At 44.4% G+C, this 24,318-nt stretch overlaps 1 protein-coding gene across 4 annotated transcripts in view; it reads right to left on the bottom strand.

The window, feature by feature from the left end:
• The window catches only part of LOC126004072 (neurexin-3-like), an 80,152-nt gene extending 57,817 nt beyond the window's left edge, over window positions 1-22,335 (bottom strand). For 2 of the 4 annotated variants that reach the window (XM_049770484.1, XM_049770482.1), the window contains exon 1: window positions 22,175-22,335. The gene's annotated coding sequence lies outside the window, so the exon portion shown is untranslated. Of the gene's footprint in view, window positions 1-21,470; window positions 21,498-22,174 lie in introns of those variants that run through there. The other 2 variants (XM_049770485.1, XM_049770483.1) reach the window with 2 other exon arrangements.
• Between the last annotated feature and the right edge of the window lie 1,983 nt (window positions 22,336-24,318).

Genomic DNA, 24,318 nt, shown 5'->3' with positions numbered 1-24,318 from the left:
GGGAGGGGACAGTCATAATTAACCTCCCCACCCTGGCATCCACCATTAACACCTCTGAGATGGCTGAGCATACCACACAGGATCCTCCCAGTTGTCTGAAAGACAGGTAATCAATTGTGCCACTCTTACATCTGCACATGAAGCACATAAGACACAAAGACAAATGGTGCTCAAACCAATGCCAATGGGTCAGCACCGTCTGGGTATAGAGGGCTCAAAAATGAAATACAAGGACCCAAGACAACACCAAGCATAATGAGGCCTGGCATATTCATTCCAAGATGCTGGAGAGATCTGTTCTCTCTTTCCCCTTCCTGGAACCATCCATTTCTAAAACCTTCTGCACATCTCCCTCTAAGCACTCAACTTGGGTGGCTGCCTACTCTGTCCAAGGTCCCATTACAACACTTTTATTGAGTTTTGCCAGATGCAACCAGAATTTTCTAGACCAGGTATTGATCAGCTGAAAGAGCAAAGGCAACACTAGTCTGCCTTATTGCACATTCTGAACTGTTTAGTTCCTTTGTTCAATGACCCAACAGAAGAGAGGGCAAGAGTGTTTGCAGGTAAGGGCTCAGTTGTCTCTCTTCCTACAGGCTGAGCCTTAACTCTAAATTCCAACCAGGGCTCATAGACTCGACCCTCTCTCAACACTAGGGACAGGTAGTACCTAAGGAATGCTAGCTGTGAACCTCCATCCAAAACACCAAAAAAAGCTTCTAGTTTTCAACACCAAATCACCCACCAACTGGCAAAGCAGTCACCATAGAATCAAGTGTGTGGGTTATGTCAACTACACTGTACCACTGAATCTAAGACACCATTATGTATCAAAATTAAGGAAGGCAATGGTATAGTTACAGGTCATGTGCCATCCCATATTCAATATAATCCTCTCCCCTGGACTTGAGCCTGGTCAGAGTGTTCTCCCTATCTTCATTGATCAAATTAAGAAGCAGGATTGGTAAGTGGGAGAATCAGCTTGATGGGCATTTATAGAAAATGAGAAAAAAATACCTATGTCCCTGCCATGCCCAGCAAGCTGATAAGGCAAGGCCAACAGAGACATTGGACCTCAACCCACCACACCTCTTCATGACATACCTCTAGAAAGAGGCTTTCTAAGGACAGGGACTAACAGTGACCTTGAACTCTGATTTCCATCCAGGCAAGCTTAAACTTTGGCCCCTTGAGTTTCATTTGCAATGGATTTACAAGTTTCTTAATGAAAAAGACAGTTGTGTTTCCAGGATAGGACTCTTGATACTCAACTCCAGGGAACCATTGGACTAGTACTGCCCTAACTCTTGAGGAGTCCATCATTTAGGGTTTTTCAATACTCTTTTTCTACCTCCTTTATGTTATATATGCTCTGTTGTGTCCTTATGTCCAACTTGATATGTGACTTCAAGCAGTGTTTAACCTTTTGAACCTCAGTATGTGACTCTTTTAATGAAGACTTCTTTTTAAAAAGCTCCAAACTCATTTTAACACTAATATTGGTGAAGGATGACCTATGATGCTGACTTTAGATTGGATGTATTTGTCTTCTTCATTCCCAGCTGGACAGAGTTCCTGACATTTCCCTCAGTCTGGTAAGCTTTCTAGAAGTCCTTCCTATTGTCTCTGCACAGGTGGAGATCAGGAAAGAAGGAGACATTGAACACACTGAGGAGATTCAGGAAAACTGGCAAATGGCAACTTCCTGTCAGCCACAGAACCTGAACATGAACTGGAAGAGAAGATTGTACACTCTGATGCTCTGTGGCTGGTACATTCTATGGCCTCTCCAATGCTCCCTTTTAGTCAGTTCCTAAAATCTGTCCCCGGGAACCTAGAGTTCTGGGGCCAAACATCTGAGGGCCACTCACAGCAATGTTCTTCACATTGGTCTTTATCATCCAATGTCTGGTTCATCCTCAAGTAGGGCCTCTCCAAAATGTGGCTCAACACTGTCAGTGGTCATCCACTAGATGTCATTACTCAATATCAGGAGCCTAGCCCCATGTCCAGACCAGCAAATACTTAAGAATAATATATGTCAAATGAACAGTATGTACATGGACTATCTCTCTGAGACACTGAATTGAGAGAGGTTCTTTTGCAGGTCTAGAGTGAGTACAATATTTCTCATTGACTGATACATAAGTAAATACTCTACCTCAAACACCACATCACTGCCTGAGTTAAGAATCTTTTCTCCCTCCTCCCTACTCATGTCTCAAGACAATGAAACCACAGGCATTCCCCACTCTATGGATAAGATCAAATGTAAGTATCAATTTAACACCTGAGAAGGAATAATGCCTAGGAGCCTTCTCCTACCCTTAGCAATGTAATAATATCTAAATAAAGTGCACGCATACACATACAAACTCAGCCCTCAACTAGGATCATATCTGTAAGGTTTTCCCACATGTAGTAGAGGAAATAGAATGAATGAATAGTAGCCCTCCCTTTGCCATTTCTGCAATGCCACTCCACACTCAGGGAATTCATTGACACTCAAGTACTGAACTGCGGTGTCTTGTGTCCCTATCATGATTTTCCTCCTCATTTCACACCATTGGCCCTAGATCCAAAGGTTCAACAGCATAGAATATGTTTGGGAGGCATCAGAAAACAGAATCAGTATCTCCCAGTACATATAACCTTAGAATATGGCAAGTTTGAGTATTGGGGACTCCTATAAAAGGTCCTCCTTTTAACTTTATCAGAAATACTTACTGGGGCTGTAGGATTCTTATTTTTCACACAAGTCAACCACATTTCTATCTGTGTCAAGGAGTGGTCCCTGAACACTGCCAAGAATGACTCCCAAACTTCTCCCCAAAAATAGTACCTTCCTACTTTCAGCCCTCAGTACTGACTGCTCTGGAAGCATGCGTTATCATGGTGATGAACTTAGTACTACAATTACACCACTGGGGTTCAAATCTGCACTTTCGCAGAGTACATCTGGGCAAGCCACACACCCTCTCTCATCCTCCATGCTGGCATCTGTGAAGCAATTCCCAGAGCCCATGACAGAGGATTGGCACTAGGATTAAACTAGTTACCTGCTACACATTAAGTTCCCAGCAGAGTAAGCAGTCTTAGAACTACTGCTTGTTCCATCTGCGCAGCCAGCCCCAGATACCCTGCTCTTAATGTGCTTGCTGGCATTGAAATATATAGTTCTGGTGGCTTCAAAGAAGGCTCCACCCAAAGTGGTACTTTGAAAATTAAGCAAAATAAAAATGAAATGCATTTTCCCTTATGCCTTTCTTTCCTGGGTGTCACTTTCTTTTTCCTGTGAAGGAAGAGACCCAGATCTTGTGAAAAGCAAAGTAATGTGTTATTACCAGAGTCCCAATAGAGGCCAAATTCTTCCAATTCCCAGTCACACTGCTTTTCAGCAGACAACTGTGGCAGTCACTGCTAGTTTAATCTTCAGTTTCCTTAATAATACCTACATCTATAGATTGCTTCTTCCAATTTATCCCTCTCTTCCAAATAGACAGCCTATGACATAGAGGAATCCTGAAATCTGGACAACTAGATGATTCCAGTAGTTCTCTATAGAACTGGAGAATTTACTGGTCCTCATTTTATTCCTGATGCTGCTCTCTGTACTGAGGCTTTCATGTTGTTTGTTGTTGTTATTTGCCATTATGTTTTGCTGTCACACATGCCATATTCAGGGGCTACTTCTGGCTTAGTCCTAAGATCAAGCAGTGCTAGGACTAAACTTAAATCTGGACCTTGACTATGAAAATCATATGCACTACTCTATGTACAATATCTCCAATCCCATATGTATAATTGTTTTCAAATAAAGAAAGGAAAGTACTGAAGAGTGATTCTAATGGACTGAATACATGTTTTACTTGTAAAAAGGTTTCTGTCACCACCAGGCCTGACCACAGAGCAGAGAGCCAGTAGCAACCCCTGAGTTATACCACCTATCCTCTTTTTGTTTGTTTGTTTTTGTTTGTTTGTTTTTGAGCCTCACCCAGTAACACTCAGTAGTTACTCCTGGCTATGCATTCAGAAATCACTCCTGGCTTGGAGGACCATATGGGATGCCAGGAGATCTAACCGCAGTCTGTCCTAGGTTAGTGTGGGTAAGGCAGACCCCTTATCACTTGCGCCACTGCTCTGGCCCTTACCTCTGTCTTTCCCATAGAAACAAACTAACTAAAAGGTAAAATAATAATCCAGGTCTTATTTCACATAGGTAGTTTAAGAAAAGGAGACAATGAATGTAGATTCTTTCTGTACTCTTAAGAGCAAGAGGTGATCTGGTACAGAACCTTCCTATCTAGAAATGTGGCTAGGGAAGCAGGCAAAGGCCCTGCTAGCCTCTGGGTGAGATAAGGTCCTATTCCCAAAGGCAGACAATAAGCAAAATAAACACCTACGTAACACGTCAGATGGTGTGAGGTGCTGCAAAAATTAAGTAAGGGAAGAGGGTGAGAGAGCTGAGAAGGGAGGTGCTGTTCTGGCCAAGAAAGGGGAGCTGGCAACTGTTCACGCAATGAGTTTCATCTGTGCTGAGATGGGGGACACAGGGTTCAAGGTACTGAGAGGCAGCCAGAGAAACAGAACAATAAAGAAGGCAAAAGAGGAAAGAAAGCCAGGAGAAAAAAAGGACAGGAATAAAAAGGGGGTGGGGAGGGCCAGAAGCTACTAGAAAGTTTTTAATGGTGTTCAAACTGAGTATAGGGGCAGGGGCACTCATTCAGGGCAGATCAATTCTTAGGTAAAATCTTAAGCTACAGGCCACAATGACCACATCCAGTGTTGCAGGGGGAGAGGTTATGTGGGGCCAGAGATCAAACTCAGGATCTTGCACAGGCATTCCCCCACTCCACTAGAGTTCACACTAGAGTTTCAAGCAACTTTTTAATTTCTAGTTGTGGATATTTAGCTGGTATTTAAAGACTACAGAGCTATGCCCAACAGTGACCAAGATTGGTAGAACTCCTGCATGAAAAGCACTTTAAGTCATATTCCCAAACCCTAAAGTTGCATTTTAAAAGATCATTCCTGCCTACTGTGCAGAGACCAATAATGGATGGAGTCTAGGATGTAAACCCAAGTTCAGTAGAAGTTACTACAATGATCCAGATGGTATTAGTGGCTTGGACCACAGTAATGAGGGCCATGGTTATATTCTGGGTCCAGTTTGTTAGGGCAACTATAAAGGCATTGCTCACAGACTGAATAGGATGGGAGAGCAATAAAGAAGTCAAAAATTATTTTCAGTCTGTAAAGTGTAAGCAGCTAAGAGGATGAAACTCTTGCTTCTAGAATAAGGATGACTAGGAGGAGTAGGTCTGTGCCTGGGATAAATAAAAAGAAATTAAATATAAAATTATTCTAATTAAACAGGTGAAGATGGTGAGACAAGGCTGAAGAGTTAATAACATGCATAGAGTGAATGTTTTGCATGCAGGAGAACTGGGTTTGAATCCCAGAACTACAAATCCTCCGAGCACTATCATGTAACCCCTGATTACTGAACAAGGAATTAGCCACTGAGCACTCCTGGATATTACCCAAAAACAACAATAGCAAGAATTATGATCCAGCAGTTGGATATACATATTTCAGTCCAAGTGAGAGGTCCAGGGCAGATCTGTAATTCTGAAAGCACTAAACTAGGTAGTTTGCTTAAATGCCTCATATAATATTCCCAGCCAATCTGTGGGGGTTGAGCAGCTTTATTCTTATTTTATAAATGACATTTGAAACTCTGAAAGGGGAAGCAACTTGTCCAAAGTCTGCTTTGGACTCAGAGGAAAAACTCACTCCATTTCCATAATGAGCCTTTCAGAGCCCACAGCTCAGCCTTCAGAAAGCAAGATCATAAAAAATAAGCACAACCAGTAACACAGCAAACATAGCATCCTGTGCCTTCCCTATTCCAGAAACTGATCCTACACCCTTCCGAGGTCTGCCACCATTCTTGCTGTCTGAACATCTATTGCATCTAGACTCCTGGGTGTCTCAGTCTTATATATGGGCTCTGCTTTGGTTTCCTCGTTTGTCTCCAATCTTCCATGGGGTCTGGAGTGAGGATCTAAACACCAGTCTCTAGTACCAAAGTCCTCATGCCCCAGGAGTTCCTATCATTCCCTAGGTGTGTGGTCAGCCAGATGTCTGCTCTACTTCAAGTGGGAACCATGAGCTTGGAAAGCCTTGACCTTCTTTAACCAGATAGCTCAATGAGATGATTCTTGGTCAAATCATGCAGCCACTAAAGGATTTTCTGCATTTGTCTGAGGCTGGGAATGAATTAGACTCTTAATTTTTTCATCATAGAAAGAGCATTTTTTTTATCTTTTTTTTTTACTTTTACACCATTCCAGGTGGTGCTCAGCTCAGTGGTTATTCCTGGATCTACACTTAGGAATTACTCCTGGTCATATGGGGACCAGAAATCGAACTGGGGTCAGCTGCATGCAAGGCAAAGATCTTATCAGCTGTATTATGGTGCTGGCGTTATGCATATTTTCTAAATATAGATATTCTATAATGGAAGAGCCACTAACTGCCTCAGTATTCATTTTAGAAAGGATCAAGAGCACCAATGAACTTAGGTTCCTCAACTCCATTACAGGAGCTTCTTTCCTCCCAAACACACACAATTTCAGCTCTACTCTGTCTTTTGATGATTTCTCTCACCTCTGCCTCAACATATCCACTTGCTCACATCTAGAGGTCTTACCAACTCACCTTTCCACTTATCCCTACACTCCTTCCTTCAGTTTTTCCCAAGAAAACCCAAGTCACGAAATAAGAAAGGGAAGATAAAAATAAAATCTCTTTAGCACTGTAATTACTACTGTGACCTGCCTCCATATATTCCAGGAAGAAACATGTTGAGATTGTGGTTGTGAGCCCAAAAGTTCAAAGCCTGTCATTATCAACTATTAGACAAGTCTCTTCATTCTGAGTCACCTTCAACTACAAAGATTAGGGATTACCTTGGACTGGCAGATAATGTCACTGAATTTGGGAAAAGAAGTAGCCCCTCAAATGATAAATAACAAGCAGGGATATAATCTTGTTGTGGCTTTGTAACCCCAACAGACATGTGCTTTCTGTCACATTTGACCCCCTCAGTAACCTTTAAAGTAATAAGCTACCAAATTCATGTTTTACAAACTTGCTTGGGCAAAGTGCTTCACATCCCTGAACTTGCATTCGTCACATCTATCATGTTAGCAGCAGACACTGTATCTGCTGTCCCCACTAACAGGAGATTTTAGTCAGCATAGAAGAGGCTCAAGCAGAAGTCCCTCAAAGATGTGGTGCTCTCTTAGCATACCCCATATGAGCTCCTTGGTGTACCCAAGTCCAGCCTGTTGCAGAGTCCTCCATACCTGCTCTCTGACATATAAAAGCTAAGCACCCTGAGCCATCTGGCTATGCAAAGCAAAGAGAATACACAAACACAGCCCTACAATTAGGACTTAGAACATTTCAACTACCCACCAAGAGTAGTTAGAACATAAAGCCCCCACCATGGCCTGTCTTCTACACCAATTACCTCAACTGAACCGAGGATCCCTTCAGCTCAGGATGGATCCCTAAGTTAAAAAGGTTTCTAGATTTGTTTCAGGAAAAGGAGTGGTAACTACGTTGACTTTGAGGCATAAGGCAAATAAATTCGCCAAATACAGTCCAGAGTACATAAGGGTCACACACAAACCCACTAGATGCAAAAGGAAACCAGCACAGAAATTCTGAAACTATTGGATCCCTACGGATATGGTGATGATACAAAGGAGCCTATCAATCAAAGCAAAGCCTGGTGTTCATGCTGCAAGAAGAATAAAAAGTTTCAGAATCAGAAAGGCTAAACCAGTTTCCTGCAGCTCAATCTCTGTCTCCCCAGACACCCACCAATCCTTAGAATCAGCCCTCCAGCATCCCTAAAAGATTCTGATATTCTCTTTCCTTCACTGAAAAATGACAAGAGCAACAGGAGAACAATACTGACATTAAAGACCTTTGCTCTCTAAGGTACCCTTATTCTAGTTCTTTCCTCCTTCCTACCCCACACCAACACCATCATTATGCAGACCCTGCTCTGTTTGGTTTAGTGGCCCAGATTTGGGTTCTTTTGAAAAAGTCAAGCCATAATTTCACCCAAGAAGTGTCTGTTTTTCCCTAATTTTACCAGTGTTTTCATTCTACTCCTGGAACAATAGTGAATGAGTTACCACATCACTATAATGCAGTTTATATTCCCCAAGATAGGCTGAAGTCCAAATGGTATTGCTTCCTATCCTGAACACTATTAGCATCCACTCCTACACCACACATGGTGAAGCTGCCATTGGAGGAAATAATTCAGGTATTACATTCTCTTTAGTACCAATACCATCTTGCTATTGTTGATTCAAAGGAAAAATGTGACCTCAATATATCCAGCCAAAATAAAGGCCAAGCTATTTCAAGGTCTGGGAGAACAAAACCTCTCTCTGAGGTCACATCCTCACTATGGACAAACCAAAATAAGAAATAAAGAGAGAAAGAAAGAAAGAGAGAAAGAAAGAAAGAAAGAAAGAAAGAAAGAAAGAAAGAAAGAAAGAAAGAAAGAAAAGAAAGAAAGAAAGAAAGAAAAGAAAAGAAAGAAAGAAAGAAAGAAAGAAAGAAATGAAAAAGAAAAAAAAAGAAGAAAGAAGAAAGAAGGAGGGAGGGAGGGAGGGAGGGAGGGAGGGAAGGAAGGAAGGAAGGAAGGAAGGAAGGAAGGAAGGAAAGAAAGAAAGAAAGAAAGAAAGAAAGAAAGAAAGAAAGAAAGAAAGAAAGAAAGAAAGAAAGAAAGGAAAGAAAGAAAAGAAAAGAAAGAAAGAAAGAAGAAAGAAAGAAAGAAAGAAAGAAAGAAAGAAAAGAAAGAAGAAAAGAGAAAGAGAGAGAAAGAAGGAGAGAGAGAAGGAAGAAAGAAAGAAGAAAGAAAGAAAGAAAGAAAGAAGAAAGAAAGAAAGAAAAAGAAGAAGAAAGAAAGAAAGAAAGAAAGAAAGAAAGAAAGAAAAGAAAGAAGAAGAAAGAAAGAAAGAAGAAAGAAAGAAAGAAAGAAAGAAAGAAAGAAAGAAAGAAAGAAGAAAGAAAGAAAGAAAGAAAGAAAGAAAGAAAGAAAGAAAGAAAGAAAGAAAGAAAGAAAAGAAAGAAAGAAAGAAAGAAAGAAAGAAGAAAGAAAGAAAGAAAGAAAGAAAGAAAGAAAGAAAGAAAGAAAGAAAGAAAGAAAGAAAGAAAGAAAGAGGGAGGGAGGGAAGGAAGGAAGGGAGGGAGGGAGGGAGGAAGGAAGGAAAGAAAGAGAGAGAGAGAGAGAAAGAAAGAAAGAAAGAAAGAAAGAAAGAAAGAAAGAAAGAAAGAAAGAAAGAAAGAAAGAAAGAAAGAAAGAAAGAAAGAAAGAAAGAAAGAAAGAAAGAAAGAAAGAAAGAAAGAAAGAAAGAAAGAAAGAAAGAAAGAAAGAAAGAAAGAAAGAAAGAGCCTGTCACAGAGGCATGGCTCTGGGGAGGGCGAGAGGGAACTAAGAACATTGGTGGTAAGAAATACATAATGTTGGGGCTGGGACTATAGTACAGCGGTAGAGAGTTTGCCTTGTACGTGGTGACCCGGGACAAGACCTGAGTTTGATTCCTTAAACCCATAAGGTTCCCGAGCCTGCCAGGAGCTATTTCTGAGCACAGAGCCAGGAGTAAACCTTGAGTACCCCTGAGTATGGCCAAAAAAATACATAATGATGAAGGAAGGTACACTCAATCATTCATTGAAACTCAATCATGATCAACTTTGTAAATGTATATCTCACGGTGATTCAGTTAAAGAATCCATATGTCAAAAAATATGGGACTCTTATGAATCCCAATTTAACATCTTTTACTCTAGGTTCTCTAGAATCTGAAGAGATCCCTCCTGCTCCATCTCTCATTAAGCCTGCACCCAGGTAATATCAAGTTCAAATGTACTTATCTGGACAAATTGTTTTTCTCTTCTTCCTTTGTTCTTTTTCTAAAACTTGTCATCTTTAGTCCTTTTGCCCCAGCAAGTCTTCCTTATGCCTCCTCCTGCCATCAGCCCCTTGATATGGTCTCTTTTCTCCAGCAGGTAGGCCTCCCACTGTGATCATAGCATTTATTATGACCTATACTAGTGAACAGCAACCATTATTCTTGATAATATCCCTAGCACTAAACTCAGTAGCCTGGGTAAAGGAAATACCTAGTAGGTATTTGCAAAATTGAATTTATGGGAGCCCACTCAGACTAATTTAGTCAGAGAAGAGTGTTGACTTCCCAAAAAGCATCTATTCTCTCTACCACAGGATTCCATAGGGCAACTGTTGATAATGAAGTCAAAAGTTGGGGTACACTGTGGATAGCAAATGGAACAGCGCCTCAGTTAGGAATCAACAAATCAGGTCTGAATTCCTCTTTAAACACTATCAAAACTCAATTTGGGCCTCTGGTGTCCCTCAATCGATCCACAAAGACTCTCTTGGTACAAATTTTTTCTGGCTCTTCTCATTCGACTCTCTAGCTGAGCTCCCCAAGTTCTCATTTCAACTTTGCTTTCAACCACTTGTGTGTTCTTGGGTAAGTCTTTGAACATGATTGCCTTGAGGAACTGGAACTTGATATCCACTTTCTAAGGTATCAGCATTCTAAAAAGAAGAATGGGATTTTCTTCTCCAAAGCTCTCATATGGAGAACTCCCAGACTTCAACATTATATAGAGTTAGAGGCTTTTCCCACCCTCGAAAACCTTTGTCTGTCCTTTTATCATTTCGTTGGTAAAAGAGTTAACCCATTTCCAACAAAAAAAAATCTAATATAGCATCTGATTTTAGGACCCAGGAGAGAGTCACTTCAGGAGTCTCTCTTCTTTAAGACTACAGGCCTAAGATCCACAATTTGTGAATGGCCTCATTCTAGACAACATCTAAATCCAGAAACTCACCTGTATGAGTGACTGTTATGAAAAAGCACCCAAGATACATCTTCAGAGTAAAAACCAAGCGAGTCAGAGATTCTGCACAGTGCTCTCTGTGCCTGGCAGAGTGAGTGCTTGGCTCAAAGGTGCCTACCTGGCTTTCCATACAACCAGCAGGACAGACATCAACAATTATCTGTGGATGATTTCTGAAGGGGCTTCTCTTCAGCACTTCAGCACTTTCTAAATATTCTACGAAAAACATTATTTTAGAAGGAGAAAATCATCCCCACTATAAAAAGGAATTCAGTCCAGTATATAAAAAAGACACATACCAAAAAATAAAAATAAAGCAAACACATTCAAAGTTGTGTTCAACCCTTCTCAGCTCCCATGCTGCCCTGATTCCCTTTCTTGATTCTCCATCTAGTAAAGTGGGGTGTTGTTTCCCCTGCCAGGCTCATCTGAGTCACAGCACAGGGGACAGGAAGTCCTCTTTACCCTGAGATTCATAGAAAAATCTCACAAAGATGAGTGGCTCACCTCAGTTACCTCCCCTGTCTCTACCAGAACCTTCTACCAAACTTGGAAGAGCATCTCACAGGACACAGAGAAGCCTCCATCCCTCCACTTCTGGGGTCACCTGCCTCAGTGTGCAAATTTGCTCACCAGTATGTCAGGAAGGCTGGTAAATAAGTGAATCCTGCATCCTAAGATGCTTACCAGGAACTTGCTATTTTATCAAGGGCCCATACAGATATCTCCTTTCTCCACAGCCCCTTTCTTCTCTTTTTCCTCTGACTCACTTCCATGATCTGGGACCACTTCCATACATATCTGCTCCCTGCAGATAAGTTCAGGACAGGTGGAAAGACATAGAGGAACACAGGGGAATCTTGGATGAACAGGAAGAGATGGTGGAGGCACCCAAGAGGAAAGCCTGAGGAGCAAGCTTTTCCAGCTGAGGAAGGCTAGATTCAGGATCTGGCAGAGGGATGAGCGAAAGAGATGGTTCCCAGCACAAAGAGTAACCACACCCCCACATGCCTCCTGAGTTCTCCCTGGCACAAAACAAACCAGTCTGAGGGTGCTGGGGAACCCTGTGGTTATACACTTTTGTTCAGCCAGTGAGAATCCAGCAGCCCAGCAAGGCAGGGCTCCAAGGGTCCATGCATGGTCTGAACTGCCCCAGCCTTAGCTTCCTTGCCTGCAGGAAGAAGGAATGGCTCTGCTTTTCTTCACCAATGCAGAATCTGTGAGATATTTCAGTGGAGTATTTTTCACAGTACTTGACTTCAGAGAATTCTCTCTCCATGGTCAAATTTATTCACTTGTCTTAACTTACCCAATTCTTGTTCTTGCCACATGATGTAGTTCTGGAAGCAAGTACCAGGATGCAGAGTTGCCTTCACACTCTGCATGAGAATGTCAGAGCAGGCCACACCTCTGTCCCAGGGCACAAAGAATCAGTCACACCTGCCTCCAAGACTTACAGTGAGAATGTGGACACATAGAGAGTGGCCTGTGGTGAGCTCTCACAGTTCCTTCCCTCCTAAATGGGGTGTCCCAATAATTAGGGCCCCATCTACTTTTTCCTCTGAGCACTCATGCTCAGGTACAAACAAGTGCTCTGTGAGGCACTGAATGGAGCTGAAGATTCATCATGGCTAAACCAAGAGAATGTCTTGACTGCAATGAACCATACCCTATGTCATGTCTGTATATAATAGGTGCCTAATAAAGAGCCAGGCAATCAATAGATACAAGAATAAAATAAAAAGATGAACCTTTGCCTAGAGGATCACTGAGGTCCCTTCAGCTACTCAAGCCAATGACTAGTCACTATTTTGACAGCTTTGCAAAACAAGCCCCGGAGAAGCTGTCTCCCTGGTCCCCTGGGAAAGCAGGAAGGTTGCAGCTGACAGACTTCCCAACACTCAAGTTGTGCAGAGATTTACTCTGATGTATTCAAACCAGAAAGCAGTGCTGGCCAGGCCTCCAGGTGGGAGTTTCCCAGCCTCTCTCCATGCTTCCTGCACACTGGCATGATACAAGACTGCAGGGGAATGTGGGGACCCTCCAGACCAATCTCACAATCTCTAACTCACCCCTGACAACAAAGCACAGCCAGTCCTGAGCAGAAAAGGACCCAGATCCCTGGGACAACAGGAGACAAAGTGGTATTTCTAAAAGGAGACTATCACCTGACATGCAATGAAAGAAAGACTCTGGGGTTGACCCTGGGTCCCCAGCCTCCCTTAACCACAGAGTGTGCTGCTGTCAGACCAGATTCCCAAGTCCATCCCCCAAATTAGATCTGTAGTAGTTTTGTGCAGTTGTGCCTTTTATAAAAGTTCCATAGACATCTGGATGCTGCCCTAAGCCTAAAAAAATGGCAGTTCTGGGATGAGAAATAGTGGGCAGGACATTTGCCTTACATGTCACTAATGTGTATTCAATCCCAGACACCACATCTGGTCCTCTAGCCTTGCTGGAATGATCCCTGAACAGAGAGATGATGGCCCTCACACAAAACTAACCAACAACAACAAAAAATCTCTGCTCTTCTAATAAGAAGAAAACAAATGACTAGAAACATCCCAGCTGCCTGAATATTGGCTGAGAATAAGGAGTTACCTGCGTATTTTGAACCTTATCCCAGAAACAGAAGCTGAGCTACAGCTGACTCCTGCTTCATAGTGTGGTTCTTCAGCCCCATCAGTGTGCAAGTCTACTGGAATCACTTGGGGCAACTTAAAATACACCGAAGTAAGGGTCTCTCACCCACAAAGATTAAGATTTAATGTGTTTGAGATGCAGCAGGGGACTCATATTTTAATATGGTGGTTCACTTGTGCAGTGAAGTTTAAGACGTGCCATCCCAACAAACCCTCGCCACCCAAATTACAGAGCTCTTGCATAGGCTCCACCCACCCCAAGAATTCCAGAACAGCCTTTCTCCAACCAAAGGCCTAGCTGAGCTGCCAGAGACCAAGAAAGGAAAGACCAATGCATAAAGCAAGACCATGGAGTTTCCTTGGAACAGTGCAAAGTCAGAGGGTACATTCTACAAGGCTCACATCTGTACCTTCAAGAAGTTACTGGCGGATCCTGAGCTAGCAGCAGACTGAGATGTTGTGTCAGATGAAAGAGCACCACTGTTGACAGACTCAAAGTTCCTTGACTGATGTTTCTACAAGCTCCATTCCTGCCCAAATTTATGCTCTCATGCAGACTAACATCCCCAGCCCTAAACTGATGGCCAGAGTTGTGCAAAGCATCAACTCACAGTAGCTGGCATGGCCACAGCTCAGCCTGCCCGGGCCACAAAGCGAATAATCAGGGAGCCTTGGCTACCTTGTGGATGATCCATTCTCTTCCTTCTTAGAGGATCTTGGGTCTTGGGCAGTGCCTCTGCTGACCACAATCTTATATCCTCCCTTTGCCTTGCCCCAGGCTTTGCTCTTGTACTTGCTACTTAATTTGTTTGTGGTTCAGTTTCCTCATCTCCACAGTGTGTAAGTGGTGGTGGGGTGTACAAAAGTACCTTCCATGTTTGTAGTAAAAATCAGTAACTAGTCTAGGCAAGCATTATACAGGTCACTCATAAACCCAAGATGTGGGAAAGGGATGGGGAGCTTGTTGTCTCCCGGGAACTGGCATTCAGCAGAGCCCTTTTCTTCCACCTTGGCAGCCCAGCAGCAGAAAAGATACCCCCTAAAGGTTTACTTGGGGGCTGGCAGTTCCAAATGGGGAGCCAGGGGAAGATGCAACCCCACAGCTCCTCGCTGCCCCTCGTGTGGCCACACTAGAGAATGCTGACTCCAGCTGGGGGCCCCTTTTACCAGCTCCCCATCCTCCTCACTCCATTTAGCTCTGGCAATCCAATTCCCTCTCCTCTACCCAGAAATCGATGTTTAATTAACACATTATTGGAAAAATAAACACAGTCTTCAATGGGACTGCAATGAAGCTAATGCAGCTCAGCTTGAGGGCTGCAGCCCATCCCCTCAACAAGGGAAAAATGTCTTCCTCCTGCCACTTGGCCATGGAAAAGTTTGCCTTTTCCCACTGGACTCATACAGATTGGAGATCAGGGCCTCCTCCCTCCCTGTCTCCAGGAAGAGGTCACCCTCTATTCTTACATGGAGAGAGGCTGCCTCTTCAGGACACCCCAGTCTCTATCAGTCTCTACTAGTCTGTGGATGGGCACACCCCTTCTTTTGCCCCAATGCAGGGCCCATATCAGCTAAGAGGAATCAGCCACTGTTTTGGGCAGGCTAGAGGAGGGAAGGAGACCCTGGGGTGGGGAGTCCTGGCCTTCACCAGGTCCTTTTTTATTTTTTATTTTTTTGAGCCTCCAACTCCCATCTCTCTACGTTAGGGTTAAAAGTACAAAGTAGTGCAAGGCCTCATCAACAGCTGGCATTAGACTGCTGCCCTCTCTCACTGTGTGTGCTCACAAACTCTGTAGCTGCAGAACCTTACATGAAGCAAACCCAGGTGTGATTTCTGCACCCCATATGATCCCCATACCCTGCCAGGAGTAATGCCTGAGTGTAGAGCCAGGGAAGTAATCCCTGAGTAACAACAGGCATGGTCAAAACCAAACAAACAAGCAAACTAATAACTCAGACCACAAATGGAAATAGCTCACAGTAGGGAAATAGAGTGTATGAGGTTACTCAGATAGCAGTTTACTCTGGGGGGCACTGCTGGCTTCATGCAGTATTAGGCCTGGCTGATACTAAAGGGCTGTGGGGTCAGCATGAGCAGGGCTATGGAACTAAGCTGGAAGAGGTTTCTAGCTCTGGGTCTCTGTCCACCCACCACCATCCCAACCTATACTCCCCTTCAAACAGGGTATCTAAAGCAGGAAAGGAGGTGACTAAGATGGCCTGAGACACACTTTTCAAATGCCATTCAGGCATGTGTGCCCTATGAGAGAAGAACAGTTTCCTCTCCCTTGGAGCCTAATGTGCCTTTGGTTACAGCAGTATCTATGACCCAGTGTGCCCATTTGGTTATCATTCAAAATCACATGCCCAGACTTGGGAATCATGACATGGTCATGGTATGACAGAGATGCCAAAGTCAGGCTCAGGGATTTAAATCATTACCTCTCCACAGGTCCCACTGTAATCCAAAATCTACTTAACCTCTTTAAACACCACCCCCTAAACCCTCTTTGTCCTATATGGAAGACAATGGCACCACATTGTTCATGAAAGAACATGTAAAGAACTTAGCATAGAATTCCTCACACAGGAACACAGAGGGTCTCAGAGTTTGGCAAGGACTCACTAGTAAATTTGCTAGATTAGTGGGTGCAGTCACATTTCAGGAGGACTGGTCAACAGGTTGGGGTCTTAATCCTCTAGAAAGGGTATCTGGGGACTGGAGATATAGAACAATTTAAGGCACAGTCCCAGCATATGACTGACATTAGCTGGATTCTGGCACCACATGGTCCTGTGAGTGTCATCAGGTAAAGTCCTAAAGGCACCCAAGGCACTGAGGGCCCAGAGCATAGCAGGATATAGCCAAGATATCTCTACACACCACTAGGATGGCTCAGATAATCCCTGGAACCACAAGACCTGAGCAGCATCACATCCTCATATTGTAGGGTGACTAGGTCTTCATTTTGAACTGCTGGTCCAGTTGGCAGACTATTGCCCAGAGGTGCCCATGAACCTCCTGGGCACTTAGAAAGCCTCCAAAATAAATTTAATTTAAATGAGGGACAGTATAAATATCTCTGGAAAAAGACTCTGGCCTGCCTCTTTAAGTGGGAAACAGCATGTCAAATAAAGGATGGCCATATATTTTATTATAATCAGGACATTTTGGGCTAGAGTGATAGTACAGGGATTAAGGCACTTGCCTCTAAACACAGCTGGCATCTGTGTCACCTGGCACCATTAGCACAGGCAGGAGTGAACCCTAGCCAGGATTAAGGCTGAGCACCATCAGGTACACCCCAAAAATAACAAAATCAGAATACTTTGGGGTTTAATATTTATATAATAAAAAGTAGCTATACCATAACCATCTACAGACCAGAATATTTTGCCACTCATCTTAGGATCACACAGAAATGGCTTCATACCCAAACTCAAAATAGTCATGGAAAAAATGTAAGGCTTCCTGGCTCCCAGAAATCACTTTACTTTGAAGTTCTCTCTCACACCTGATCTCTCTTCTTTTTCCCTCCTTTTCTCTTCCTCTCTCTCCCTCCCTCTCTTTTTCTCCCTCTCTATTCCCCTCAAGTTAAAGTCATAGACTATCTTAAAGATGGAAAAGAGGGTCTGAAATTACCCTTCATCCATATTTTATGACACTATATTTCTCAAACAACCTCTAGAACTAGAACTCAAATGTACTTAGGCTAGAATCTCATGATTCTCTTTCTGGAGAAACAAGGACTCATCCAGACCAAAAGAAGTATGCAAGTTCCCAAATCTCAGGATCCAGATACCAGTGGTTTGGTTCCTCAGATGGAGTCCCTTCTGCAGATGATGCATTGGGCTATAGGAGATGGAGAACCTGAGGCAGCCACCTTGGGTCTCTTCACATTAAGAGGATGACCTTGGCCAGCACTCAGTGGCTCCAGTGACCTTGGAAGAGCTCACCCTTCTCCTCCAGTCTCCCTAAAGTTCTTTAGGAGTCACAGTGCTTGTACAGAGGCAGAATCCATTTTATTATACTCAGTCCGTTCTACAGTGGTAAAGGGAAACCAAGAAAGTATCCGAGTCAGCCAGCAGCATAATCTCCTTTGAGATAGTCCACACACCCCAAAGTCAGTGTGTTGTTATAGAAAGAACACTCACTCTCTGGTGGTGAGGAAACAACATTCCATCTCTATCTCCAGGTCCAACTTGGCCTATGACTTTGGATGAGTCTCTGCAATCCATTTCCTCCCCTGCATTTCAGAGCCCTGAACAAAGTGATGGCTCCCTTTTACTTTAAAAATGTAAAGTCATATCTGAGAAAGATATATACTATCAGAGAGATAGTATATGTGTAAGGCACTTGCCTTACATGTGTTTGACTCTAATTTAAACTCAGCAACACAAAAAATTCTCCAAGCACTGCTAAGAGTGGCCCCTAAACACAGAGTCAAAAGTTAGTTCTCAGTACTTCTGGGTGTGGTCCCCAACCCTTAATAATATCACATTCTAGACTCTAGAATAAGTCATATCTGTGTTCAGACCCTTGATCATATATTCTATTGGGTAACTTTATCTGATCCTCATTCTCCTCTGTAAAAAGTAGGTAATAATAGTATATTACATTGAGTTGTTTGGGGAATTCAGTTAATATTGAATGTAAATGAAAAAAGAACTTGATACAGATTAAAGACCTGAGAAAAGGGGAGCTATCTCGTCATATTACTTCTACTACTGTGCTGAGGGTCATGATGGTGACAATGGCAACAAAGAATAGAAGAGGGATCCTACAGACATGGTCCCTCAGAGCTAGAATACAGAAGACCCTTGTGCTTAACTCAGAAAGTTACCAATTGGCAATTCCTCCAACAGACATGAGAGACTCTGTAGAGAAAAGGGTTAGCTTTCAGATGAACCCCAAAGCACAAGAAAATAAAGAAAACATTAAATCCATATGGCTTTCTCCTCTAATTAATAATTAGTTGGAGCTCACCTACTATGTGTCAGATAATGTCCTGGGCAGAGCAATACTGCAGAAAACAAGAATAACATTGTGATCATAGGAGTTTGTATGTCAGAAGAGGAGACAGACAAGCTCACCTCATCATTCCGCACTTATTCCTATGAGGTAGCAATCAGCTGATTTAAGCTCAAGACAGAAATTTGGCTGGAGAATGACCATAGATTGAGGTCACTGGGGAGATTTTAATAATCAAAGCAGGAATGGGCCCCTCTAAGGAGCACCGGTGCAGACCTGTCTTGCCTGGCCCAGGACTGCCACCTGTGGCTAGCCCCGCTACACTCTGTCATCTGCAGAACAGCCAGAGTGTGAGGTCTCCAGGGTCTTCAGCTGCACTGAAGCTGGGAGCTGATCCCCAGCAGATGTGTGCTGGGGGTGGGGTAAGAGGCATCTCTGACCACTGCAGCAGGGAGGAGTCTCCAGACAGACCCACTAGAAGACAGTGAACTTTCAGAGGCATGATTTCCTTCTGTGTCTCTCATGCATACACCAGGGTCCTATTGGGAGGGACCCGGGGATACTCTCGTCTCTGTGCTTGGCACAGTAATGCACCACCCCACCCCTACACCAGTCTCTGATTCTCCTCTCCTTCCCTTTCCCTGGCAATGAATGACGTAACCTTTTCTCCCTTAGTCCTCAAGGTCAGCCTAGCCAGAGAGAGGGACCATAGAACCATAGGATGATCCACATTTTGCTCTGAGGATTTCTTTTTAGGCCAAAAATTCCCCCCTTTCACTGATAATTGCTAATCAAGACAGATACACCTTTAGCCCACAGACAGGGAAAATGGCGTCGGGTGTTAAGGACGCAGGACATTGAGGACATCGCCAGTTTCTCTCCAGACCAAGGCCAGGGCAGCGCCTGGGGGCTGCAGCTCCTGCAAGGCTGATGCCAGAAATAGATGTCAGGGGCAGCAGAGCCATCCCCCCCGATGCTTTGCCCAGGGTTTCTGCGATGCCAGGGAAAACCCTCAATTTCACCCACCCCATCATTTCTCCCCCTTCTGTCTGCATCCGCCCACCCGTCATCCCTGAGCACACCCGCCCACAGGCAGGCTTGGGGGACAGGGATCTCTGATGAGCTTTCCCTGCTGGGGACCATCGGCTTCTCCCCCGCCACCCACTTCTCTACTGCCTTGAACACTCCACTGCCCTCTATCTCCCACTCCTCTGCTATTGGCCTTTCTTCCCAAGGGAGGGAAGCTCAGCTTCCTACCCCAGGGCCACCATCCCACTCTTAAACCACACTGTGCCCAGAAAACATATTCCCATAGCACTGCACAGCAGACAGACAGCCCCTGCTCGCACCTCATGCTCAGTATCGACAATCCCATCATATCTTATTGTAAGGATCCCCCAGCATTTGACAAAATACAGACACCCTTCTAGCCCTCAGCCCAAAGACCACACAAAGGCCACCAAGAATTCCATGTCCAGACAGCATCCACAGCATGAGAGCTCAGCGGGACAAAGACATCAACACCGCTCCATCCTCCCAACGCACCACGACAAGTCTAGGAGATTCTGCAGTGCCCTCTGGCTTGACACAGCCCATTGAGCAGGGCTCTGTGTGTGTGTTGGCATGTGTGAGAGCACACATGTGGGGAATGAGGGGGTCTGTGTCATCTCCCCAGGCATCAGATCTCCCCAAGGTAACCCAGTGCAGGCTGCCCTCCCCGGTCACCTTCCCCTCATGTGCTGCAAACATAGATTACACGGATGGTTAAATTGGATCATTATCAATCTGTGCTTATTTGGAGAGAAAAAAAAGAACATCACTGTCATCTACCATCTACCCCCAAGACCACCCCCTTATCCGGAGGTCCCTTTCCCTACAAAGAGTCTCTCCCATGCTAAGCGCATGAACTGCGACACGCTACAGCTTTTGGGAAGGGATAATGGCGAGCAGAAAGCGGGGGAGCGATATGGGGAGCAGCCGTGGCTAAGGTTGCTGCATTCCCCGTATGAGGATGAGTGGAAGGAGCCATGGTGGAGGGAGGGTGGGTGGAGTGGGACAAGGAAGGAAACCAAGCAAAATCCAGCCCATGGTGGCTCGTGTCCATGGGAGAAAATGTGTGTGAGCGTGTGCAAGTGCGTGTGTGGATGTGCCGACTTGGCCCTCCTATCAGAAGGCTGCATCCGTGTGGCATGTAGGAAAGGCCATCGCACCACTGTGGTGTTGCAAAAAAAAAAAAGAAAGAAAGAAAGAAAGAAAAGAAAAAAAGAAAAGGAAGAAAGAACGAAAAAGCAAAAGGAGGAGAGGGGAAAAAGCACCGCAGAGCCATCAGAATTAGAATTTTCTCGTGGCGAGGAAAAAGGGGGATGGAAGGGAAGGGGTGCTGTGTGAAATAGAAGGCAAGAGCAGGGCGGTCCTGGAGGAGGACAGTGGGGGACATAGGTGGTGGGGTGGAAAAATTGCACGAACAGAGACACGAACACACACAATACCCACACACCAACCCCACCGCTCCACTGTTCACCCAAGACTAACATCCCGTCCCCCATCTCTCCGCTGCCTCTGTGCCCCCCAAGCTGGTGCCGATGGATTTCTGTATCTCAGTTTTGCAGCAGTGGGCTAATTACAACCAAGCCCTCTCACCAAATTAACCCCTCCCCTCCCTCTCTTTTTCTCTCTAAAAGGCCAATTTAGGAATAATGTGTTTTTAGAGATAATGGATTTTTTTCCCAAGGAGCGAGAGAAAAGGGGATGCAGGACAGAAATTCTGCAAACCGATGACTTCCGACCTCACCTCCGTCTCCCCTCATGTCCCCAATTCGCTGAAGCATCTCATCTACCATTTTCCAACCATCCCCTTGTTCCCCACCACCCCAAAGAAAAGACCTTCCTACCATGCACATCGACAAACACACCAACCGCCACCCAATCTCAGTAGCCGATCTCAAAACCCCAAGCATCAATCTACCTCAACACATCCTTTCCCTTATATAAGCAGCGAATCATCAACATATTCAGTAGAAACGCAGCAGTCAAAAGAAATCAACAAGAAAGGAGGCCAGACCCCCCACCCCATCACGTCCCCAATAATTAATAATTGGGATCTACCAGAGAAGCAAAGGTGTAGTTTCCCCTCAAAAAAAAATCTAGAATTTCTTTTATTTCTGACCCCTCATCTAGGAAGCAATTTTTTTAAATTATTTTTTTCCAGTAGAAAGGACCAGAAAGCTCCAGAAAAGGGACATTCGCACAGTCCAATTGTTTTTAAAAAATTAACCCAGCCCTGTTGCTCACTTTAATAGGGAACTTCCAGCGTCCAGCCCTTTTTCCCCCTCTTCTAGAAGGAAAACTGGCTCGCAGGATAAACCCCAGGCTGCAGAAAACGGGCCAAGAGCCTTTACTCTCCACTCCCCAACCAATAAAAAATGTTTAAGAAATCAAACAATAGGAATATCTCTGCACAACCAGCACCCATCAGAAATATCGTTTGCCCCAATACGACTTACGAAGATTAAGTCGGAAGATTAAGTAATAATAAAAATAAATACCAGCCTGGCTATGTCTATGTCTCTCTCCCCTCCATCCATCCGCCACATACCCAGTAGCCCTTAGGTAAACTTGCCCATCATAACCAACGGGACCATTTTAACTTGAAAGGCGATGCAGAAGCCAGGAACAGTGAAGGGAGGCTCTACCAGAATGGCAAATGCATAAACAGGGCTAGTTCTTTGAACTACCCTCCAGGTGCCCCCAGATAGATTATCCCAGGTACCAAGTCAACCAGTGCGCTGGGAGTTCAAATTTCCACTGGAACCTTCATCACAAAGGCAAACGGTCATCTGACCCTGAAACTATACCATCCTCTAGGTGGGCTGCCCCTGGCCCTCCCAGAGCCCTCCACAGGACCCCGGGCAAGAAAAATCATTAAGAATGTTGGGGTTCATTGTGTTGATAAGAGAAAACTATCACATCAAGCGGGAATGACCAGAGGAAGCGGGAAGAAGATATTATCCTCTCTCCAGTCGAGTGGCTGATATCTTGCTCCACCATAGCCTAGCACGGGGCGATCTCTGACCTTTGCATGGGGGGATAAAATGACAAATAATGATCAGGGGAGAAGAAATCCTACTTTACCTGTACCCCACGAAAATAGCCATTTTCTCCCTGCGTGGCGAGATTTTTTTTTTTTACCTCCAAATCAAAAAAGAAAAGGCTTTTAATGGAAGAAGGGAGGAATTTATTTATTTTTCACAAGTAATCACAGGGCAAGTCACCTGCAAGGCGGCCAAGCCCATAGGTTGCTATTACATCACTGGCCTAGGAAGGGATGGGGGTGGGGGGCATATATTTTTCCCTTGTCATCAGGATGATGTTTCTTAAGCAGTTAAGTTTTGTGGTTAAAAAAGAGGGGGGTGGGGGAAAGAGCCCAAACTCTGGGTACAACACAATGCCTTGGGGGGGGAGAAGCATCAAGCCAGCCTTTAAGGTCACTGAGAGCTTGCAAAGCCACAGTGCTTACACAGAGTGGAAGTTTTCAGGCAAGCCTGCTACTAAATCATTAATATAAACAAATGGAAGGCCGAGGAAGAAGATTCCCTTGTAACCGTTCCAAACAGAAGTGCACACTCGCACACAACCTCAAGCACACATGCTCTTTTTGTCACCTTCTCAAGTGTGACCACCTTCACAAGATAGTAGGACTGGACCTCAGACTCCAGAGTTCCGTCCTCACACCCCCTCCAAAAGAAATCACACACACACACACACACACACACACACACACACACACACACACACACACACACACTTCCTCAACAGCTGGGGAAATCCCTGTCTTGATTCAATTTTGTCTTCTGGTGATCCACAGCACCTCTCTTGTCTTGCTCATTGGAACCAGCCTGTTTCCCAGAAGAAAAGAATGAGAGGAGGGGAAAGTGGCTACCAAAATAGCCCCCAAAGTCTCTGCCTGCCATGAAGTGATGGACATACATTCATTTCAGCTGAAGAAGAATCCAAGCAAATCGGGAAGAAAAAAAAAAGACTTTAAAAAAAATAAAAAGACAAAAAAAATATTTGATTCTGACTTTTCCAACATCTGCAGCCAAAAAAAAGACCCAACTTCCAGTCGAAAATTGAAGGAACAGAAAGGCACTTGCAAAGCAGTTCCTGTGTGGTCAGCGGAGACTCAGAGATCCAGCATCCAAAAAAAAAAAAGAAAAAAGAAAAGAAGAAACAGCTTAAGGTTGGTGGTTCCCAGCTGAAAACTTCTACCCTCTCAGGAGCAACCTTTTCCCGGAGCGAAGGAGAACCTGGAGTTGTTTCCCAGCCTGCCTGCCTGCCTTTCCCCCTCGCATCTTACCTTTCCAGTTGAACAGAAGATTGGGGATCTGTCTGTCTGTCTGTTTGAGGTTTAATCAACTGAGTTTGCTGGGTCTAGGTTTCTCCTCTTTGGGAAGGTTTCAAATTCCAGAATCTTTCTCGCTCCTTTGCTTTTTTTTTTTTCCCCCCCTCTCTCTGGGAGGGAGTGGCAGGGAAGAAGGGCAGGGGGTGGAGGTGCGAAAAGCAGGTCCTGGGTGGCTGGAGATGCTGGTGGCTGCGAGAGGGGAGGACACGCTGGCCTCTCCCTCTCATGAGTTGCATGCAAGAGGCGACGTGTAGCGCTGAGCTCGGAGCCTGAGACTGCCGGAGGAGCCCAGGAATTTCACGCACTCCACAGCCGGCCCCTCCTTCTCCCACACAGAC

Source organism: Suncus etruscus, chromosome 3 (genome assembly GCF_024139225.1).
Source record: "Suncus etruscus isolate mSunEtr1 chromosome 3, mSunEtr1.pri.cur, whole genome shotgun sequence".
In the NCBI taxonomy this organism is placed as follows: Eukaryota; Metazoa; Chordata; class Mammalia; order Eulipotyphla; family Soricidae; genus Suncus; species Suncus etruscus.
This window is presented reverse-complemented; position numbering and strand designations above follow the sequence as displayed.